This window comes from Astyanax mexicanus, chromosome 23 (genome assembly GCF_023375975.1).
Source record: "Astyanax mexicanus isolate ESR-SI-001 chromosome 23, AstMex3_surface, whole genome shotgun sequence".
NCBI classification, from domain to species: domain Eukaryota; kingdom Metazoa; phylum Chordata; class Actinopteri; order Characiformes; family Acestrorhamphidae; genus Astyanax; species Astyanax mexicanus.
In genome coordinates this window covers 343,985-365,440 of record NC_064430.1, presented here as the reverse complement: position 1 = coordinate 365,440, position 21,456 = coordinate 343,985, and the positions used below count along the sequence as shown (strand labels likewise).

General features: G+C 41.1%; 1 protein-coding gene across 2 annotated transcripts in view; it reads left to right on the top strand.

Annotated features, from left to right (window-relative positions):
* Positions 1-388: 388 nt before the first annotated feature.
* The window catches only part of lrrc4cb (leucine rich repeat containing 4C, genome duplicate b), a 62,980-nt gene continuing 41,912 nt past the window's right edge, over positions 389-21,456 (top strand). Inside the window, exon 1 of one of the 2 annotated variants that reach the window (XM_022665251.2) lies at positions 389-595. The gene's annotated coding sequence lies outside the window, so the exon portion shown is untranslated. Of the gene's footprint in view, positions 596-18,222; positions 18,552-21,456 lie in introns of those variants that run through there. The other variant, XM_007239117.4, reaches the window with a different exon arrangement.

Genomic DNA, 21,456 nt, shown 5'->3' with positions numbered 1-21,456 from the left:
TCTCCTCCTCCTCTCCTCCTCCTCCTCTCCTCCTCCTCTTCTCCTCCTCTCCTCCTCCTCTCCTCCTGCTCTTCTCCTCCTCTCCTCCTCCTCTCCTCCTCCTCTCCTCCTCTCCTCCTCCTCTCCTCCTGCTCTTCTCCTCCTCTCCTCCTCCTCTCCTCCTCCTCTCCTCCTCTTCTCCTCCTCCCCTCCTCTCCTCCCCCTCCTCTCCTCCTCCTCTCCTCCACCTCTCCTCCTCCCCCTCCCCTCTCCTCCTCTCCTCCTCCTCCTCTCCTCTCCTCCTCTTCTCCTCCTCTCCTCCTCTTCTCCTCTCCTCCCCCTCCTCCTCTCCTCCTCCTCTCCTCCTCTCCTCCTCCTCTCCTCTTCTCCTCCTCTCCTCCTCTCCTCCTCTCCTCCTCCTCTCACCTGGGGAAACGCCGATACCGGCACAGCATCGGCAAACAAACTTTCATGGGCTACTGTACCTGGATTGTTGTGGGAGAGAACGCGAGAGCAGGAGCGAGGGAGCGCGAGAGAGAGAGAGAGAGAGGGAGAGGGAGGGAGAGAGAGAAGGAATGAAGGAGAGAAGAGTCTGAAGAGCGATCCATGCCCTGAAGTAAGGATGTGAATGATTTATTGCTCTCTGTTTTAGCTGGATCAGAAGGAGGAGGCGGCCTGCTGAATTTCACCAGATTCTCTTAGTGTTTTTGTCTTGTTGTTTTTTTTTCCTGTGATGAACATTGTCTTGTTGAAACAATAGTGTAATAATAGTGTAACAGTAGTGTAACGATAGTGTAACAGTAGTGTAACAATAGTGTAACAGTAATGTAACAGTAGTGTAACAGTAGTGTGATTGGAAACTAGGGCTGCAAATATTGATTATTTTGGTAGTCGACTAATCTGATGATTATTTTTTCGATTAGTCAACAATTATTTCTGCCATGTTCTCAATCTCTAAAAACAATAGAAACAACAGGATATGAGATTTAAAAGGCATTTAAATGTCTGGATTTTGTTTAAACATGAAAAGTACTAAATTTAGTTAATATATATATATATTCTGTTGTGTTTGGGCACTTTTGGAGACACAAACTGAGTTAAATTAAAACTGTTTAAGAGAGACTTTTACCCCATTTATCTACCACTGCGTTTCTGTCCCCAGCACTTTGTGTAATGCAGAGCTGTTACAAATTAATGATTAGTCGACAATAAAATTTGTAGTTGACAAATTTAAATAATCGGCATTGTCGATTATATCGATGAATCGTTTCAGCCCTATTAGAAACCCCGATCACCTTGTTAACAAAGGACAAAATTGCATGTGTAACGCTGCAACATACCAGACGTCTCAGCATGTAGAGAGTTGTTCTTAATGCTCCTCCTGTGATAATCCATCCCATAATAACTCCAGTATTTTCTATACACAGTAGCTGCAGATTGTGTGGTAGGGGTATAGGAGTGTTGATAGAGCATCCAATAGAAACTCATCCCACACATTTACTATAATCAGAGATAGATTGGCTTCGCAGCAAACTGCACAGCCTTCATACCGAGATAGCGATGAACGTCTGACTGTTGGCATCTGTCTAGGTTGTATTCAGTCAGTGGAGCTCCTGTGTTTTCTGTTACCAAGATAAACAAGATAAAACTCCAGAAATGTACCTGAACACACCTCATTTCCAGAACACCACGCCCATCAGTGTAGATATATTCAGAAGATCTGCTGCTGTTTAAACCAGACAGGAGGAAAATAAGACTGAAAATAGACTGTTGGGGGGGTGTAAGATAGCGATGAACATTGAAACGCTCCTTACACAGTGTGCAAGATAGGGCTGTAAATCTTATTGCTACATTGCTATAACTACTTAATAAACTGAATACACTCACTGCTAGGGTTGGACGATATGTCACTAAAATAATATCACAAAATTTCATGGTATTTTCTTGATAACGATACTCTTGGTTGATATGACAAAACATTAAATAACAAAAAAGTTTCAAGAATACTCTACTGCACCAAATTAATACTTAAATTGTATTATTCCATACGATACGATATGATATATCCAGGATTAAAGTAAAATAAATGATACTAAACAGATATAATCTGTCTCTAGTAGATATATAATGGGAAATGAGAACAATGTGAATTTTTCTTTTGATAAAAACAGTAAAAAAAGTAAAAAGTAGTGCCCTGATGTGATAAATAATTAGGTGTGGGTGATTATGGTACCATATTTCAGGGAATAATATCGATCACCATATTTAAAAATGTTGGTGATATTATTGCTGCGTATAAGATATAATAAGATATGAGATATGGTGCACTCCTATTCACTATGAAGACTGATTGTGTGTTAATTGTGAATTGTGAATTCATAAGTAAAAAAAACTGCAGAATTGTGTTTATGCAATTTGACACCCCGAGCTCATTTGCATATAAATGCTAATTAGCGCGCGAGACTGGAGGAAGCTGGTAGTATCTCCTCTCGTCTCTGTTTACTATCGTTTAATCTCCGTCTGAGTGATAGGAAGGGATATAGACGTTATCTGGAGATGCGGATCGGCGTTCAGATGCTTGAAATTACGGCTAATTGTGAAACTAATGAAGCGGATCTTCAGGCTGGAATAATGAGGGTCTTTCTAGTCCTGAACCCCCCCAATCTACAGGAGCGTTCACCTTCATCACAACCACTCAACAGAGAACAAACACCACAATCAGACTAATCAACTCGTCTGAGACGGGCGGTAATTAGAGTCGGCCACTAACAGAACCACCACTCCATCACCCAACATCCGCCAGATTAAAATCCCCAGAGCCGCGAGCCGGAGAGATTACTGGTGTGGAGTTTAATGGGAATAATAAAGCGAGTGGAGGAGGGATCAATTGGGGTTCGGGAAGCTGGTGTTAAGAATAGAGATCACTGGTTACAACTGCTGAAAACCTGTCGCCCATCTCAAGCGATATGGCACTCAAATAATATCACGATTTGTCATGGTATTTTTGTAAAAACGATAATGATACTCTTGGCGATATGATACTGAAACACTGAATTAAAAAAATATATATATATATATTTATATTTAAGAATACACTACTGCATACGATATGATATAATACGATATGATATAAAACAATATAATATAATATGATATTTAAGCAATAGAACACGAGAGGAAGTGTGTTATCAGGAATAACATCACGACTGTGATCCGGTCTGTAGATATGATGTTATGATGTTAGATGTTATTCGTGATAACACACGACCTCGAGTGTTCTATTGCTTTTATACAACACGAATAAAGAAAATAAATCAAAGAACTTTAAGAAATTCAGAATAAATAAGCTTTAATATGGACTGAGCCTTCCGCCAAAAAGTAGTTCCACAAAACTGTAACAGAACTGAAACTTAACTACAAAACGGTGTTTGGTTTATACAGACTAACACCACGAAAGTTAGCTTGAAATCAAATTGTGAATAAGTGAAGATGGTAACGTTAGGAGGGTGAGATAACGCTGATACTCTCCTCTCCTGCTCAGAGGAGTCGTCTTCAGGTGAACGCTGCGCATTTATAGAGCATTTCTGCTTGTTTTGCTGGGTGGTGTTGGTTTTAGCTAGCCGGCTGGACTGTGGTTAGGTTAGCGTAGCTTGCTTTAGCTCAGCATTAACTTAGCTTAGCCTAGCCTGGCTGGTTAGCGTTCTGGCTGTCAGACAGCATTAGCCGAGCGATTTTGTGAGGTCGGAACTAACTGTTGTATAAGATATGATATGGCACACCTCTAACTGAGATGTTAAAAAAAAACAAATACAAGAATTTTATCAGATTTGTAACAGAAGTCAGTGATCCTGAATATGATTGTAAGAATAGAGAACACTGGTTACAAGTGCTGAAAACCTGTCGCCCATCTCAACCTGGTGAAACCTGGTGTTTTATGAACTACTGAAAGACACTCGCCGAGCCCCCGCCGTCGGCGACTGGGAATCAGGAGCAGCAGCTACATACAGCCAATGAGATCACAGAAAGAGAACCACTGGTCCAAAACACACCTCCTGCTTTACAAGAGCTGTTTACGGAGAGTCTGATCACTTCCTGTTCCCCTGTTATATCAGTAAATGACTGTTAAACTCTAGAGGGAGCCGCTGCAAGTGAGTTCTCTATTAATGGAGTAAATAGAGCTAAAAGCTAAAAGGCTATGTTTAAAACTATTATTTATAAACTGATAGTTCAACATGATAAAAATAATGTCTGCGGTATTGAAACATTTTAGATGTATTTTGAGGACATAAGTAAATATTTTAGTAAAAAACTGATCAGATATTTTTAACTCTGATTTTACTCAGTTGCTTTATATGAACTCACTTTAAGTGCGTATTCTCCTCTATAGAGACTCTCTGGCAGGGCATTGCTACTTCTCATGTATTTAGCTTTGCTGTGTTTTCATGATAAACATGTTTCTGGAGAACTGTGAGGTGAGTCGCTCATTTCCCATGACAAGAAATCGTGTCATTTGTGACCCCGTGTCGCTGTTCAGTCGTGTATTGTGAAAGTTTCATCAACTGAAGGACTCTGTTGCTTCAAAAGAACATTTTCTTCCATAAAACTATTCTGGACGTTTCTGCCAAGCAATTGAACAGGTTCCTTAACCGATTTAAATGGAAGAACCCATAAAAGTTCCTCGAGAAACTACAAACATTCTGAAATAAATGTTCCAGCTTGATTAGACTAAACAGAACAAAGACGTTCTGAGGAGAGCAGCTACTGACTGCAGCACCGCAGGACATCACAGATGGTTAAGCTGGTTAAGATGGTTAAGCTGGTTAAGATGGTTAAGCTGGTTAAGATGGTGAAACTGGTTAAGATGGTTAAGATGGTTCAGATGGTTAAGGTGGTTAAGGTGGTTAAGATGCTGAAACTGGTTAAGATGGTGAAACTGGTTAAGATGGTTAAGCTGGTTAAGATGGTGAAACTGGTTGAGCTGGTTAAGATGATTAAGATGGTTAAGATGCTGAAACTGGTTAAGATGCTGAAACTGGTTAAGATGGTTAAACTGGTTAAGATGGTTAAGCTGGTGAAACTGGTTAAGATGGTTAAGATGGTTACGATGGTTAAGCTGGTTAAGATGGTTAAGCTGGTTAAGATGATTAAAACGGTTAAGATGGTTAAGCTGGTGAAACTGGTTAAGATGGTTAAGCTGGTTAAGATGGTGAAACTGGTTGAGCTGGTTAAGATGATTAAGATGGTTAAGGTGGTTAAGATGCTGAAACTGGTTAAGATGGTTAAGCTGGTTAAGATGGTTAAGCTGGTTAAACTGGTTAAGATGGTGAAACTGGTTAAGATGGTGAAACTGGTTAAGATGGTTAAGCTGGTTAAGCTGGTGAAACTGGTTAAGATGGTTAAGATGGTTACGATGGTTAAGCTGGTTAAGATGGTTAAGCTGGTTAAGATGATTAAAACGGTTAAGATGGTTAAGCTGGTGAAACTGGTTAAGATGGTTAAGCTGGTTAAGATGGTGAAACTGGTTGAGCTGGTTAAGATGATTAAGATGGTTAAGGTGGTTAAGATGCTGAAACTGGTTAAGATGGTGAAACTGGTTAAGATGGTTAAGCTGGTTAAGATGGTTAAGCTGGTTAAACTGGTTAAGATGGTGAAACTGGTTAAGATGGTGAAACTGGTTAAGATGGTTAAGCTGGTTAAGATGGTTAAGCTGGTTAAACTGGTTAAGATGGTGAAACTGGTTAAGATGGTGAAACTGGTTAAGATGGTTAAGCTGGTTAAGCTGGTGAAACTGGTTAAGATGGTTAAGCTGGTTAAGATGGTGAAACTGGTTAAGCTGGTTAAGCTGGTTAAGATGGTTAAGCTGGTTAAGCTGGTTAAGCTGGTTTAGTTGGGTTTGGTTTTATAACTGAAACACTTCCTCACAGTAGATCTGGGTTCTGGGTTCAGGACGAAATGCTGTGAGAGTAAATTCGCTCTGCTGCTGAGACATCCTTGATTTCATTTGGCCTCTGTCCCCCTCGTCCCCCTCGTCCCCGTCTCTACATGGGAAAGGTCAGAGGGCCGGCCGGCCGTAATGAAAGCTGACAGATAAGACGAGGCGGAGAGATCTCGAGGGTCTGAGCCTCGGGAAGAGTGTCAGCTGTGATTGAGACGCTGTCGCCTCCACACAAAACCAACAGCAGGACCTGCAGGACCTGCTCACCTTCACCTGCATACTGCTCACCTGCAGATACACCTGCTCCAGAGTCTCCATATATACACTATTAGATCATACATACAGACAGATAAACAGACAGACAGACAGATAGAGTGAGTTAGAAAGGAGTAGAGTGAGTGTAGAGTAAAGAAGAGTAAAGTAAAGTGAGATAATGTGAGGTAAGGTGAGGTAGAGTGAGTGTAGAGTGAGTGTAGAGTAAAATATAGTGTGGTAGGGTGAGTGTAGAGTAAAGTAGAGTATATAAAGGTGAGGTAGAGTAAAGTAGAGTGATAAAGTGAGGTAGAGACCACTTTAAATAATATATACATGAAATGTATATATATATACATTATATTCATATATATACATAATATATTCAATCTAATCAGATGTAATCACATTTGGCTCCAGTGTAAATACATGTCCTAAATATCATTAGGACATAATCCAGATACTAATCACATGGAGTTACCAGGTCTAAACGGAGTCTATGATGGATATTCCCAATCAGAGCACATTACAGCTCTGTAAAAAAATGAAGAGAGCACTTCAGTTTCTGAATCAGTTTCTCTGATTTTGCTATTTATAGGTTTATGTTTGAGTAAAATGAACATTGTTGTTTTATTCTATAAACTACAGACAACATTTCTCCCAAATTACAAATAAAAATATTCTCATTTAGAGCATTTATTTACAGAAAATGGGAAATGACTGAAATAACAAAAAAGATGCAGAGCTTTCAGACCTCAAATAATGCAAAGAAAACAAGTTCATATTCATAAAGTTTTAAGAGTTCAGAAATAATCAATATTTGGTGGAATAATCCTGGTTTTTAATCACAGTTTTTGTTTTCATGCATCTTGGCATCATGTTCTCCTCCTCCACCAGTCTTACACACTGCTTTTGGATAACTTTATGCTGCTTTACTCCTGGTGTAAAAATTCAAGCAGTTCAGTTTGGTGGTTTGATGGTTTGTGATCATCCATCTTCCTCTTGATTATATTCCAGAGGTTTTTAATTTGGTAAAATCAAAGAAACTCATCATTTTTAGGTGCTCTCTTATTTTTTTTGCAGAGTTATAAAGTACAGACTGTACCTAATAATCAGTAGATTAATGCTATCTCTGCTGAGTTGATTAGAGCTGATGAAGGTGTGTATAGCGGCGTGTTGATCTCTCTCTCTGTGAGGTGATTTGTGATCAGGGCGAGCCTGTAGAGAAACGCTGAAGTTTAAAGACACGAGTTCAGCAAATTGAACCTCGTCCACAGAGACTCCTCCAGGGTCTGCAGTCTGTTTCATCCAGGAACCCGGCGGAGAGTGTTTCAGAGGAACGGGCTCTGTGTTTAATATTCCGCTCGGCTCGGATCTGGTTCGGGTTTTAATCAGGCTGTTAAATATTAGCGGCGGTACGGCAGGTCTTCCTCCCTCCAGCGCTGAAGTTTATCCTCAACTTCTTCTGCAGGATGATGATCAGGACGTTCTGCTTAAACTGAATTATAGATGAGTTGTTTGCCTCTTTTGATTTACTGCATCTCTCGGCGCTAATCTTCTGTTTCGGATTAACCTTTTATTAAAAACGTAGAGAGAAATCAGGGTTCCTGCAGGTCCTTAAAAAGTCTAAAAAGTCTTAAATCAGTAATTAAGGTCTTAAATTGTTTTAAATTTAATGTAAATTTGCTGTAGGTGTTAAATTTTGGAAACGGTGAGCTAGACCAGCGTTTCTCAACCTTTTTTCTATCACGACACCCTTTAAATATATGCGAGATGTCACGGCACCCCAGTTTACCGGGGGGCGGGGGGGGGTGTGCTGGCGCAGTACTTCAGGTGAGAAGGGGGGGGGGGGGGCGGTGCTGGCGCAGTAATTCAGGTGAGAACGGGGGGGGGGGGGGGGGGGTGCTGGCGCAGTACTTCAGGTGAGAACGGGGGGGGGGGGGGGTGCTGGCGCAGAACTTCAGGAGAGGACGAGGGGTGTTGCTGGCGGAATATGAAATAAAATAGCGCGTGCATCGCGTGGGGGGACAAAAACTTTACAGTGTGTCCCAATTTAAGGGCTGCATCCTTCAGAGGCTGTATTAGAAGACAGATTGCGTCACAGCTGCGCAGTAATACACCGCCTCTGTGGGTCGCATCCTTCAGAGTACGCTGCCTGTGAATTGGGACACACCCCGACACGAGCTGACTCTGGAAAGGAAATATGCACGTGAGGCGCAATATTTTGACGGCACCCCCGATGAAGCCAGACGGCACCCCAGGGCGGCACCCTGGTTGAGAAACACTGAGCTAGACAACATACTAACGTTAGCAGCGAGTGAGTTAGCTATGTTACCAGGGAGAAAACTAAGGTTAGCAGAGATCTAGCTAACATAGTACCGTTGAGTTAGCTAGCTACATTACTGGGGAGAGAACTAAGGTTAGCTGCAAGCTAGCTAACATTAGCGGTGAGCTGGATAACATAGTGTAACGTTAGCGGCAAGTTAGCTACGTTACCGGTGAAAATAACTAAGGTTAGCAGCAAGCTAGCTAACATTAGCTCCAAGCTAATTTTTGGTTTTGATTTCCAATACAACCAATTATTTTCTACCAAAAAAGTTATGACTTAAATTATATTTATTGTGGTCCAAAAAAGTCTTAAAAAACAATAAATTTGACTTTTAAAATTATGCAAAAAATCTGGAAATGTAAATCAAAAGCCTCTTTTGATTTACTGCATCTCTCTGTGCTAATCTGTTGGGTGTGGACGCTGTGCTAATCTTCTGTTTCTGATTAACCTTTTATTAAAAACCTGGAGACCAAACGTTAAAAAGAGAGAAATCAGGGATCCCGCAGGTCCCTGTTGTTTATTGTTGGTGGGAAAGCACATGCTAGCTTTAGCGGTATGTTAGCTAACTAAGAACTAAGGTTAGCGGAGAGCTAGCTATCATAGTAACGTTAGCAGCAAGCTAGCTAACATACTAACGATAGCGGTGAGTTAGCTACATTACCAGGGAGGAAGAAGGTTAGCTGCAAGCTAGTTAACATTAGCGGTGAGCTAGATAACATGCTAATGGTCTATGCCCCCTCGTTACCCTTTCCCAGGTGTTTTGTGTTTCCTGTCTCTTTCCGTGTATATAAAACCTTTTTGTGTCTGCTTTAGAGTCGTTTTTTGTACGTCTTATCGTTATAATCAGTCAGATTACGCGTCTTTGTTTCTTTCTGTCTGTAGGTTCTCTGTAACTTGTTTGTTTGTTTTGTTTTCTTGTGTTTTTCAAATAAATTCTCGCAATGGTGTCTGTCTTCCCGTCTGCATCGCTCCCTACCTGACAATATTTAGATAACTTGCTACAGGAACAAGTACCAATATTTAAACGCTTGCTATAAAGAAAATTACCGTAAACACTGGAACTAATGTATAAACTTGCATGATAGTGTAAACCTTAAACATACAGTATTTTGCAGGTTGTGTTTTTAAACTGCTACTAACTGTGGTTGGTGTGGTGCAGTGGATAACACCACCCCCTGCCAGTGAGCTACCACTTTTTTTTTTATATATATATAAAAAAATATTTATTTATATATTTATTTATTTATTTTTATTTTATTATTTTTGTTTTTTGTATTTACTTTCTTATAATTCTTTTATTTTAATATTTTATTATTTATTTATTTTTATTATGTTTTATCAGTAATACTGTTATTATATATTTTTAATTTTTTTATTTTTTTTATTTTATTCTTATTACTAAATAGTTTTATTTTTTAGTTTCAGTTTTATTCTTCTGTTTCATAAATATTAAATATTTGCTTTTAATTTTGCTTTTTCAATCACTATTTTATTTGCTCGGCTACATTGAAAATGAGGGTCACCCTCAATGTACTTCCGAGTTTAAAATAAAGGTTGATTGATTGATTGATTGACATCATGTGGGAGACTGGGGTTCAATTCCTGCTCTGGGTGACTAGAGAATGCTGTGCTCCTTGGGCAAGACTCCTAATACTACATTTACCAAACTCTTACCTTGTACATCGCTCTGAAAAAGGATAAGTGTAAATGCAGAGTAATATTTATTGTTGTAAAATATTTTATAGTTTTTTTTAAAGTGGAGTAAAATGATCAGGATGATCAGGTTTAAAATAATGTTTAGAAAGTGTTTTATTCTCTTTGCTGAATCTTAAAGCAGAGACCATCTGTTCTGAACTTTATTTTCTGCTGAAGTGGAAACGCTTAGAATTAATTACCCTGCTTCTCAGAACGAGACGCTCTCTCCATTTCCTGTTTCACATCATTTTCTCATTATGTGGCCTCACATTAAGCCCAGTCACTGATCCTGCTATTACCCGTCCGGCACCGAGCGCCGACCCGCAGAACCAGAACCCGATTACACACAGCCTCTCTACAGTAAACACAGCGGAATAAAGAATAAATCAGCTTTTCTTTAAGAGCTTTAAAAGAGAACAGTGCAGCGGTGATGATCATAAACAGGGGGATGTTTATCTCAGACTGCTAGAAATATTAATATAAACACATAATAATATAAACACAAACTTATACTAGTGTTAGAGTTTAGAGGAGACGGGTTATTGCATATGAACTGTAATAAAAACACATTTTCTCTCTTTAATACAGTAAAAATAAACACAATCATACTGCACTGATGCCTTCACTCTGATTACAGAGAGATATATAAAAACTGAAAACAAATGTGCAGAACTTACATCTTGTTTACATTCCTTTTTCCAACTTAAAAAATGTTTTTTTTATCTTTGCCCCTTGCAATCAGAATTTAAGGATAAATGAAAAAATATATATTATTTTCTTTATTTTCTCATTTTTCAATTTTTGCATTTTGCAATTTGCATTATACTACCGCGTAGATCTATGTTTTGTACAAAAACGCATGTTCTCATCTCCCTCATCTGCTGACTTGCCACAGACAGTAGGTTACAGATTCCTCCCTCAGACGAAGTCTGTTGGCTAATCCTGCTGTGCACTGTCTGATGTTCTCAACCAGAAGACCAAAAATAGCATTTCTTCAACTGATCCAACGCATGGCTGCATTACAAATTAGGTGTAATCTGCTAACCTAAGTTCATAAAGTTTGTGGTGGACGGTGGTTTCCGGTTAAGAGTACGCTGTGTGTGATTGGCTGCTGTCTCTCGCCAGTTTGTGTAGAATATAATGGTAAAGAGTTCTTGGGTGTGTTAAAAAAGAGCTGTATAAATTGACGGATGTGTTGCAGTGTCAGTGTTGCATTGTGGGCTTAAAAACAAGTCATGTCAGCTCGCTAACTCCTACGACCCGTCGCAGCACTTCCTGTTCACCACATTAAAGCGAACGCGCTCCGGTTCATTCAGTAAAAACTAGGACACGGTGAAGAACAGCTGCAGCGGAAATCTTCCCTGAGAAACGAAGAGCTGACCGCGCTCTCTGCTTTATTTCCTGAAGGAATTTTCCTCACCGGCTCAAATATGCAGCAAGAGAAAACGCAAAAGCACAAATACGTTGCGTAAGTGAGGGGGGCGGAGCTTTCCCCGCTGATTAAGTGAATGTGACTGCGGTGAGCAGGTGAACCAGTTCATCAAAAAACTACAGAGCTTTTTTTTGATCCTTCAGTAACATCTACTCAGGGTTCCTCAGCTGCTAAATTTAGACCCTTTCTGTAAAAGACCTTAAAGCTCTGATTCATGATTCAGCCGTGTGGAGAGGAGCTGTGCTCTCAGTGGGAGGAGTTTAAAAAAGGGGGGTTTAAGCGATTCAGAGAGTCATTAATATCAGATAATCTAATCTGTTAATTAATCTGATCACTTATTTCAATAACAAGTAATCTGACTGTCAGGAATGATCAGGCAGGGAGACGTGGAGACGGGTAAGGAAGTTTTATTAATAAAAATAAACAATTAAACAAACAAAGGAAGCAAGAAACAACCCAAAACAAACGAGAGGTATAGAGAACAAGCTAGGAACTAAAACAAGACTGTCACACTGCAGTGCTCTCCTTCCACACCCCCGAACTCCATTTCCCAAAAACCCACTGGCGATGATGTCACGGTCAGCCGCTCACCTTCACCCAATCGCGTTACGCTTCCCTGTTCAGAGTCACCTGTGTTTTAGGAAGTTCCAGTTCAATGTATTTTACATCCTGTATAAAAGGTTTCAGTTTGCATTGATACTTTGCAAGGTATTGTGGGATTTTGTTGTGTACTGAGCGTTTTTCCCTGCATTTTTCTGGATTTTGTTATGACCTATTTTTCTGTATTGCGGGTTTTGTCTTTAGTCTTTGTCCTTATCAGATTTGTTGTATCGTTGGACTGTCTTTTTTGTTAAACAAGGAGTAACAAAGGCAATAAACTGTGGAACAGGAAAGCAAACGCGAGATTGTTCAAGACAACAGAGCTTGTGCAAAGTGCAAAGACTGACAAGGAAACAGTGAAACACCAGGACTATAAACACACGGGAAACATACACACGAAACTACAAACACCCGGGTAGGTAACGAGGGGGCGGAGTTACAAATGAGACAAGGGGAGAGAACACGTGAATGGAAAAATACAGGGAAGCACACTGGGAGACGTTGCAGTTCTCAGATTAAAGTGAATAATTAAAGTCACTGTGCACTGTTTGTAATTTCCTCAGTAAAAATATATTTTATTTTTCTTCCTGCATTTCAAGGGGTTAACATCTGGCCTACGCAAACATTAAGTCACATTTTTCCCACTTATTAGCACTCCCATATCACTAGTGATGCTCCAACACCAGGGGGGTGAAGACTTGCACACGCCTCCTCCGATACACGTGAAGTCAGACTCCGCCTCTTTTTTTTACCGAGTATCATCACAGCGCTAACGCTCGCAGGACAGCGCCTACAGCGACTTGGTTCTGATACATCAGCTCACAGACGCAGCCATGTGCTGATCCACATCACCCTGGGAGTGATGAGGGGAAAGAAGAGCGCCATCTACTGTACTGTACCCACCCAGAGAGAGCAAGGACAACTGTGGTGCTCTCTCAGGGCTCCAGCAGCTGATGGCAAGCTGCATGAACAGGATTCGAACCCGCAATCTCCTGATCATAGTGGCAGTACTTAGCTTACAGAGTGAGAGTTCCACCAGATGCTGAGAAGCTTCCAATAAAGTGAGTTTTGGTGAAACTGGTAATTGTTATTTTTATGTTGTAACTTGTAATCTAACTTAGTTACTTTTAAAATCAGGAAACTAATAAATTACTAAGTTACTTTTTAAAGGAGAAATCAGAAATGTAACTCTGTTTAGACTGTTTAGACGAGGCTGCTCTGGCTTTTTGGGTTTTTTCATATGGATTTTCTCTTCTTTGGGCTCGCTGCCATTTAATATTTAATATTTAATATTTAAGCATCCAGGAGAAAACAGGAGCAGTGGGACGAATGTTTTAATAATGTAGAAGATAACGTCTCGGTATCTTCAGGAAAGTCTCAGGCCCAGTTTTTCTTTTGGCTCTTAAAGTTGTTTTTTGTAAAAAGTGCAGGTGTTTGAAACCTGGGCATCTGGAGCTCACCTCTCGCGCAGGTGTGTTGTGATTGGTGGAAACTGCTGCATATAGAACATTGTCACGCTGTAGCATCACATTCATCACATTTAACAGGCATCCAGACTGTCCATCCATCCGTCCACCCATCCATCCATTCAATCGTCCATCCATCCATCCATCCATCCATCCATCCAATTGTCCATCCATCTATCCAACCATCCATCCATCCAATCGTCCATCCATCCATTATCCAATCCATCCATCCATCATCCATCCATCCATCCATCCAATCGTCCATCCATCCATCCAATTGTCCATCCATCTATCCAACCATCCATCCATCCATTTATCCATCTGTTTTTTCACACACTCAACCATCAGTCCAGACCTCCAGCAGGGGGTGAGCCGCTCAGACCGTCCACTTCTTATTTACCATCTGCTTTTCCTGTATTTTCCTGTTTTTTCCACTCCGCCGCTCTGCGTTCCGCTCGGAAACTGAAATTACTTTAATATTAATTCATTCATTTTGTCGAAAGCACAGCAAACTGCTGAGCGCAAAAAAACCCACGCCAAAATATATCCCCAGTGTTTGAAGATGAAAGTGTTATCATTTCAGAGTTACATAACCATTACCCTACTGATCATTTCCTTCTGCATGAGAGTGTTTTCTTTAATTCTCTGCTCTGCTTATGCTTTATATCAGCGTATTGATGTTATTTCTCTATTCCAGCTGTGCGTTTGCATTTCCGCATATAGTAGTTCTCTGTAGAGCCCAGTGAAATCTGACTGCTGCCCTCCTGTAGATATATATATATATATACTGTATATAACTGTGCTGTAAATGTGCTGTAGGGTTATAGACTTCTGAGGATCTGCCACCAAATTTTGGGTCACTTACAAATTGTATTGCTAACTGTTGTAACCTGTAATCAGCCCGATCCTCACGTGCCAACACCCCGGCTACTGTGTATAATACAGCAATCTGCCCTAGCCACATTGTGCCAACACCGGCTGCCGAGTATAAAATACATTTACATATCTGCCTAAAAATCAAACACATCACTCTCAGTAGGTTTAATAATAAAATAATTATTCTATTATTAATGTGATCTCTACTATAGCCCCCTACAGGTCTGCTGTTCTGCATCATATAAAGCACATCCACTAAAATTAGCCTTTTTCGAGCCTCTTTATGATTATTATTATTATTATTATTAGTTTTTTTGAGCCTCTCTCCAGTAGAAACAGGATGTTCCACACACCTGTTATTATCTGTTCAACAGAGGAGAGAAAATTGGTCTAATTTGGCTGAATGATTGCTGCTTCAGTCTGGGCCTGCCATCAAACGCTCCAGCAGCTCACAGAGAAATATCATTAAAACTAGAGGATCTGGATCAGAACCAGAGGATGAGGAAACTTCCCGCCACTCAGACTTCAGACAGAACCGTATAATGAAACACGTCATGAGTCAGAGGAAGTGACATCACCTCACGTCCACACGTATCTGAGCGTCCGGCGTCTCGGGCGGACGGAGATGGGGGGACGGGAGGGACGGGGGGAAGAGGGGGATTGTGGGAGGTGAGGTGAGGTGAGTCTGTTTTTATTTTTAAAGTGTTGGAGAGAAATGATCTGTAGTGACAGAACAGGGTTACTCTGCTGTTCTGTAAACACTTCAGGTACGGATGATGCTCTCGGGCAGGAGGAGCATCAGCACAGGGACACCCAGCTCCATAAATAAACCTTTATTATCAATCAACCTGATTCTCCAGAGTTCTGAACGTAGTGAGGTTCTCTCCTGATTAACAGCGGCCTTTAAACCCGGAGTTATTCGCTTAAAAAGCAGCAGAACAGGTTAAGATTTCCCTGTAAAGAAAACACAGCAATCTACACAACTCAGCTGAGTACTGCAGAACAGCATCACTGCACTGTAAACCCAAAAGTTGTTTGAACTCAAATGATTTAAGTCTGTTTTACATAAAACTGGATATTTCTAAACAATACTCAACTATTTCAGGGGCACATATACATTCAAACTGAGATCTGAACCAAATTATGATAACTGAGTTTAGTCTGTTGTCATTAACAGCTTCTTTTCTATTGGCTTCTGTCACAATCTATTTGCATACTGGGTGTGTCCAACAGTTTCTGACTAACTCTCACCATCAGTGTGTAGTGATTCCCCCCTGGGCTATCTTAGAGAAAACTTCCCCTTTAGTTGTAATAACTTGATGTTTTAATTTATGCTAACTCAAGTTTTCTTTCCCCATTACTTAACTTTTTTAAGGCAACCGGTTTCCTCAAAATTTTTAAGTAAATTCAACTTATCTGGGCTTACAGTGTGACTGACACTCTGCCTGTGCTGAATGTGGTTTCTATTCATTCTATTTTTGGTACAGTGTGACTCGGACCAATTGCTGTATTATACTCAGCAGCCGGGGTGTTATCAAATGAGTACCAGGCTGATTACTGACTGGTTGCTAGGTGGCTGCTAAGGTGTTGCTATAGGTGGATCCCAATAATGGACATGATACTAGATTGTGTGGTGGACAGGGGATGAACTGGATGGTTACTGGGTGGTTGCTGAAATGTTCCTAGATGGCTGCTATGGTTTTTCTAGCTGGATACACTACTAATGTGATTTAGGCCAATTGCTGTATTATACTCAGCAGCCAGAATGTTAGCAAATGAGTATCGGGCTGATTGCTGACTAGTTGCTAGGTGGCTGCTAAGGTGTTGCTATGGGTGAATTTTCATAATGGACATGATACTAGATTGTGTGGCGGAAAGGGGACCCAGGATGGTTCCTGGGTGGTTGCTGAGATGTTCCTAGGTGGCTGCTATGGTGTTTTTAGCTGGATACACTACTAATGTGATTTGGGCAAATAGCTGTATTATACTCAGAAGCTGGGGTGTTGTCAAACGAGGATCTGCTGAATGGTTGCTAGGTGGCTGCTAAGGTGTTGCTATAGGTGGATTTCCACAATTAACATGAGACTAGTTTGTGTGGTGGACAGGGGATGAACTGGATGGTTACTGGGCGGTTGCTGAGATGTTCCTAGGTGGCTGCTATGGTGTTTCTAGATCAGAATCAGAATTGCCTTTATTGTCACATGGTCAACCAGCAAAATTAGCCATCAACCCATCCATACAATAACATACAAGGGGGAAACAGGACAGGATAGGAAGACAGGGTAAGCCGCAGCGTGTGCACGCGCCGCCATCCATCCATAGATGGATACACTACTAATGTGATTTGCGCCAATAGCTGTATTATACTCAGAAGAAGGGTTTTGTCAAATGAGGATCTGCTGAATGGTTGTCAGGTGGCTGCTAGGGTGTTGCTATAGTGATCCCCATAATGGACATGATACTAGTTTGTATGGTGGACAGGGGATGAATTGGACGGTTCCTGGGTGGTTGCTGAGATGCAGGATGTTCTTGCTAGGTGGCTGCTAAGGTGTTGCTATAGGTGGATCCCCATAATGGACATGATACTAGTTTGTGTGTTGGACAGGGGATGAACTGGTTTTGGCGACTTGGCATCTTGCGACTTGGGCCAGTTGCTGTATTATACTCAGCAGCCGGGGTGTTGACACAATGTGACTTGGGCCAATAGAGGATCGGGCTGATTGCTGACTGGTTGTTAGGTGGCTGCTAAGGTGTTGCTATAGGTGGATTTTCACAATGAACATGAGACTAGTTTGTGTGGTGGGCAGGGGATGAACTGAACGGTTCCTCTGTGGTTGCTGAAGTGTTGCTAGGTGGATGCTATTGTGTTGCTAGCTGGATACAATACTAGTTTGTGTTCCATGATTTTGCATAACACATCAGAGCGTTTTGTCATGCATTAATAATAATAATATCAGCAGCGTCTCTGCAATGGAATGGTGTGCTGGTGATTCACTGGTTTTAGATATTGAGTAACTAAGAGCGTGCCAGTAGGTGGCAATCCTACATCATTGTGCCCACTTTTTACCACACACACACACACACACACACACACACACACACACACACAGCATTACTAAAAGTTATCTGAAATTTATATAATTGCAGTACTTGTGGGTTGTAGCTGCAGCCGATACAGAACCAGATCCTCAAACTGAGATTATTATATTTACATTTAATATTATTACTGATATCTGTGTTTTATACAGAGAGATGGGGGATGGAAAGAGAGAAGAGGAAAGAGAGATAGAGAGAGGAATAGAGGGGAAGAGAAAGAGAGCAGTAGAGAGATACAGAGAGAGGGAGAGAGAGAAATATAGAGGGGGAAGCAAGATAGAGAGCTGTAGAGAGAGAGAGAAAGAAAGAAAGGAAGAGGAAGAGAGGTAAGAATAAAGAGAGTAATAGAGAGAAAGGTAAAAGAGATGCAGAGAGAATGTGCGGTAGATAGAGAAAGAGAGGGAAATATAGAGAAGGAGAGAGAGAGGTAGAGATATACAGAAAAAAGGAGAGAGAGAGCTGTAAAGAGAGCTAGATGTAGAGAGATACAGAGAGAGGGAGAAAGGAAGAGCAAGAGAAATCAAGAGAGAGAGAGAGCGGTAGAAAAAGGGGGGAGAGAGAGAAGAATAGATAGAGGGAGGGAGGGGGAATGAGTGAGGGAGAGAGAGTGGTAGAGAGCGCGCGCTCCATCCTCCCTCCCTCTCTCTCTCTCTCTCTCTCTCTCTCTCTCTCTCTCTTTTCTCCAGCGCGTGGATGGTGGATGGTAGCGGATGGCGGTACGCGGCGTTCCGGGCTGTTACGGGGTTTCTGCACATTAATCCTTTATTATTCGGTGGATATCTCCGGGTCTCCGGGTCTCCGGTTGAGGATCGGTGTATATGGATTGTATATTACCGGGACCGGGCGCTGCAGTGGACCGCTCTCCTCGCGCGCTGCCGCAGCCAATCATGTGTGAGTATCTGCTAATCACTTAGATTACCGGCCGCTCGCGCTCTTACTGACCGTATTTACCCGTTTATACCGAGCTTCATCATCCACATACCCGTTATCAGCTCTCTGATCTTACATCCGTTCATCACCTGTCTCTCTCTCTCTCTCTCTCTCTCTCTCTCTCTAGCTCTCTTTATTCATTCATTAATTCATTACTCCACCTGTCTCTCTCTCAGTTTTTATATACCGACCTATATATCTGTATGTTGGTCGAACTGTCTGTCTATCTATCTATCTATCTATCTATCTATCTATCTATCTATCTATCTATCTATCTATCTATCTATCTATCTATCTATCTATCTATCTAAACATGGCTGTATGTCTGTCCATCTATCTGTCTATGTATCTGTATGTCTATTTGTAAGTCAGCTTGTCTATCTTGTATATGAGTACACCTGTCTATGAGCTATCTGTCTATCTATATATTTATCATTCATCCATCCATTCTTACTCTATTTATCTATTTGCAACTGTATGTGTAGGTATTAGTATATCTATTTGTTAGTCAACTTGTCTATTTAGCTATCTGTCCATCCATCCATCCATCCATCCACTTACCTGTCTATCTATGTATGCATCCATCCAGCCAACTTTCTATTCATCCACCTGCCTGTCTAATGGTCTATCCATCTATATATATATAAGTAATCCATTCATTCATTCACTCATCCACATGACTGTCTTAGTTTGTCTATTTTTAGTCATCTTGTCTATGACTACAACTGTGTATCAAGCTATTTGTCTATCTATGTATCTATCATCCATTCTTCCATTCAATCATCCATCCATCCTCCATCTATCCACTTGCCTGTCCATCTATCTATGCATCCATCTACCCAACTGTCTATTCATCCACCTGCCTGTCTAATGGTCTATCCATCTATATATCTATGAGAACTCCTGTTTGTCCATCCATCCATCCATCCATCCACATGACTGTCTGTCTATCAGTTTGTCTATTTTTAGTCAACTTGTCTATCTTGTCTATGGGTACACCTGTTTGTATCTAGCTATCTGTCTATATATGTATCTATAATCCATCCATCCATCATCCACCCAACCAACCAACGATCTATCTATCCATCCATCCGCTTGCCTGTCTATCTGTCTATATATATATATATATATATATTCATCCACCTGCCAATCTAATGGTCTAGCCTTTTATATATCTATCTAGAAGTACTCCTGTTTGTCCATCCGTCCATCCACATGACTGCTGTCTATCAGTTTGTCTATTTTTAGTCAGCTTGCCTATCTTGTCTATGAGTACAACTGTGTGTATCTAGCTATCTGTCTATCTATGTATCTATCATCCATCCATCCAGCCAACCAACTATCTATCTATCTATCTATCTATCTATCTATCTATCTATCTATCTATCTATCTATCTATCTATCTATCTATCTATCTATCTATCTAGAAGTACTCCTGTTTCTCCATCCATCCATCCACATGACTGCTGTCTGTCTATCAGTTTGTCTATTCTTTAGTCAACTTGTCTATCTTGTCTACGAGTGCACCTGTCGATCTATATACAATCGTTTCTCTATGTCTGTGTGTCTCTATGTCTGTGTGTCTGTCTGTCTGTGTGTGTCTGTCTGTGTGTCTGTCTGTCTGTCTGTCTGTAGCTGCAGGGTGCAGGGTATTGGTGGTATGGGTGGTGAGACAGTATTTGGACGGGGCTGCAGCTCCTCCCCCTCCGCTGCTCCACTTAGCGTTAGTTTAGCAGGAATATGGCGTTGGGTCATTCATATTCTGCTCACATGTGTTCGGCTTTCACACAGACGCAGGAGAGAAGCAGCAGCGCCTGTCTCTCTCTCTCTCTCTCTCTCTCTCTCTCTCTCTCTGTCTCTCTCGCTCTCTCTGTCTGTCTGTCTGTCTCTGCTCTTCACTCTTTACTGTATAATAAAGCAGATCATGTGAGATCAGCTCATATTGAGTTCAGTACTCTGAGATCTGTTTCTGAGGTCCTTTTCCGATCTCTCTCTCTTCCTCTCTTTCTTCCTCACTTCTTCTCTTCCTCTCTTTCCTATCTCTCTCTTCCTCTCTTTCTTCCTCACTTCTTCTCTTCCTCTCTTTCCTATCTCTCTCTTACTCTCTTTCTTCCTCACTTCTTCTCTTCCTCTCTTTCCTATCTCTCTCTTCCTCTCTTTCCTATCTTTCTCTCTTTCTTCCTCACTTCTTCTCTTCCTCTCTTTCCTATCTCTCTCTTCCTCTCTTTCTTCCTCACTTCTTCTCTTCCTCTCTTTCCTATCTCTCTCTTTCTCTCTTTCTTCCTCACTTCTTCTCTTCCTCTCTTTCCTAACTCTCTCTTCCTCTCTTTCTTCCTCACTTCTTCTCTTCCTCTCTTTCCTATCTCTCTCTTCCTCTCTTTCTTCCTCACTTCTCTTCCTCTTTTTTCGTCCTCACTTCTTCTCTTTATCTCTTTCCTATTCCTCTCTCTCTTCCTCACTTCTTCTCTTCCTCTCTTTCCTATTCCTCTCTCTCTTTCCTCTCTCCTGCTTCCTCTCTTACTCTGTTTCCTTTCTCTTTCCTATTCGTCTCTCTTTCCTCTTCCTCTCTCTCTTCCTATCTTTACTATTCCTCTCTTCCTCTCTCTCTTCCTATCTTTACTATTCCTCTCTTCCTCTCTCTCCTCCTATCTTTCCTATTCCTCTCTTCCTCTCTCTCCTCCTATCTTTCCTATTCCTCTCTTCCTCTCTTACTTGCTTTCATATTTCTCCCTCTCTTACTCTCTCTCTCTCTTCCTATCTTCCCTATTCCTCACACTCTCTACCCCTCTCTCCCCCTTTCTTTCCTATTCCTCTCTCTTCCTCTTTCTCTTCCCCTCTTTCCTATTCCTCTCTCTCTTCCTCGCTC